We start from the raw sequence: 2,500 nt of genomic DNA, 5'->3' as shown, positions 1-2,500 counted from the left end.
CTTTTGTTGTGGAATGCTAAGTGCACAATTGAACAGTTACCCACTTGCTCACACTTGTACTGGGCAGCACAAAAGCCAACACTGGGTTTCCTGTGGCCGAGGCATTCGACACAGACCACTATATAGCAGGGCCCTGATTGTGTTTCACTCCCTCTAGCACACACACACACACACACACACACACACACACACACACACACACACACACACACACACACACACACACACACACACACACTCCACCTCCCCACATTCTGTTTTCAACGTAGGATTTGGAGCTAATCCACTGGGCAAAAAGTTTCACACCATCTGGAGTTTACAGCTCCTCAAGAGCCAAGCAGCGGGAGGCCCCCTAGCAGAGGATACTAGAGCACACCCACTCCAGTCTGCCCCCACAGGGACAATGCCCAGTGCCACCGCTCGCCAGGCCGCCTGTGCCCAGGGACCGGCCCCCATATCATGGTTTAATCCTGCTGATGGGGGGGAGCTGTGCTCCTCCGAAGCATAAATAATGAATGAGATCTTTAGAGGTGCTAAGGCCATTGAAACTGGTGATGGAGGCTTATTATAGTGGCAATTGCCACTAGGGAGCAGTGATGTTTCTCTCGGCAACCCTAGCCTGATGGTGATGGATCTGATGGTTATGGCCTTTTTAAGCCATTTGAATACCAATCGCCCAGTGTTAATCCCTCACCACCACTCACCACTACCCCTCCTGAACCATCTGAGACGTGGGTGAGGGAATTCTGATGGGTTTGGATAATAGCTCATTCAGTATGGTGGATTTTAAAGGTATTGCCTTGGCTGTTCCTAGAGGCCATGTAGAAGAGTGCATACTTTGTTCTCACTCTCAGGCAATTGTTCCCTCTTTTGTGGAGATTTGTTGTCTCTTAATTCAATTTCACTCAGTTAAAAACATGTGTAGCCACTTAGATGCTGTGATGTTTTTTTCTTCTTAAGTCTGTGCGTGTGTGAGAGTGTGTGTGTGCTTGTGTGGGTTGCATACTCCTGAGCGCAAGACAGATTCCTTTCCTCTGACTTTTAGAAAAAGGAAATACATGACAAAGGGCCCTTCAGGTTTGCATTAGCAGTCCAATTGGTTTTGGCTTTGACCGAGGTTTCCACCACAGGCTGAGCGGCGCTTTGGTCGTGTGGGGGAGATTCTGCCTGATGGAGAGAGTCAGAGACAGGGAGCTAGAGAGAGAGAAAGAGAAAGGGAGAGATGAAGGCAGCAACAGGCAGAGCGGAGAGACACAGAGAAATATAAAGAAGAACAAATAGGCAGACACAGAGAAATATAGAGAAGAACAGATAGACAGACACAGAGAAATATAGAGAAGAACAGATAGACAGACACAGAGAAATATAGAGAAGAACAGATAGACAGTCACAGAGAAATATAGAGAAGAACAGATAGACAGTCACAGAGAAATATAGAGAAGAACAGATAGACAGACACAGAGAAAAAGAGAGACTAACATAAACACACAACCACAAAGAGATATTGGATGACTTGACTAGACGGAATGGACAGAGCAGATGGAAGTGCTCCATACTAACTGTGTGTGTGTGTGTGTGTGTGTGTGTGTGTGTGTGTGTGTGTGTGTGTGTGTGTGTGCACATGTACATGTGTGCACCAGTGGAAGCAGTGATACAGCCCTGCCTCCATCTCAGAGTGGAACCTTCTCGTCGTGGTCACCTGCCTGCCTGCCTGTCTGCCTGCCTGTCTCCGTAGTAGTAGGTTCCAGATGCAGGGAGGTCTTTCCTCTTCCGTTGTGCCCTCCCTGCTGACCTGGTAGCTAGTCTGTCTCTCGTTAATGATTAGGCGGCCGTCCTGAGTCCCTGGGTCTCAGCACTTTAAAGGGAGAGAAGGGCTATGGGGTTCTGTTAAGAGCTACCAATACACTGGAACATATCATGACAAACTCTGCGAATGGAAGTTCCTGTCAGGTACGGAAAAGTGCAAGGTCCCAAAAGCAGATGCTTGGTTTTATTTATGTGTTGTTAGCTTAAACCTGAGCATGATGTTTGTTCGGAGGCCAACAGAGCTTTGAAATAAGATATCCTGCAGGCATTTGTTGCATAAGGGCATCTAATATTTCTCCCAGCCCTACGAAGACTGTCTGTTGTGTCATAACAAACAACTTCATCCCTCTCAGGATGTTAACATATCTCATGACCCCCCGCCCCCTCTGCGTAATCACTGCAGTTCTGCAGTAATAAATCCCATGTTTTCAACGATCGCCCTCTAAGCAATCATCTTTCAGCCTAAAACACTCCGAGTGAAATATACAAAAACAACACTAACCAAGAAAAGAAACAATGTGGCGTGGCCCAATAGCAACTTTTCTACCCAATACAGTTAATCGACTACAACCGATGCCACATTGCATTGGAGTCCAAACCCCAGTGAAAGATGTAGGGAAAGCTAGGCAGGCTAGGTTAGTACTGCATCTTGTTTCTGTGTTGTGAGATGGCACCAGTCGGATTGAACAGCACT

General features: G+C 47.1%; 1 protein-coding gene across 1 annotated transcript in view; it reads left to right on the top strand.

Annotated features, from left to right (window-relative positions):
- The window catches only part of cbfa2t2 (CBFA2/RUNX1 partner transcriptional co-repressor 2), a 32,823-nt gene that overhangs the window by 753 nt on the left and 29,570 nt on the right, over positions 1–2,500 (top strand). The window lies entirely within an intron of this gene.

The sequence above is a fragment of the Sprattus sprattus genome, assembly GCF_963457725.1.
Source record: "Sprattus sprattus genome assembly, chromosome: 10".
NCBI classification, from domain to species: Eukaryota; Metazoa; Chordata; class Actinopteri; order Clupeiformes; family Clupeidae; genus Sprattus; species Sprattus sprattus.
This window is presented reverse-complemented; position numbering and strand designations above follow the sequence as displayed.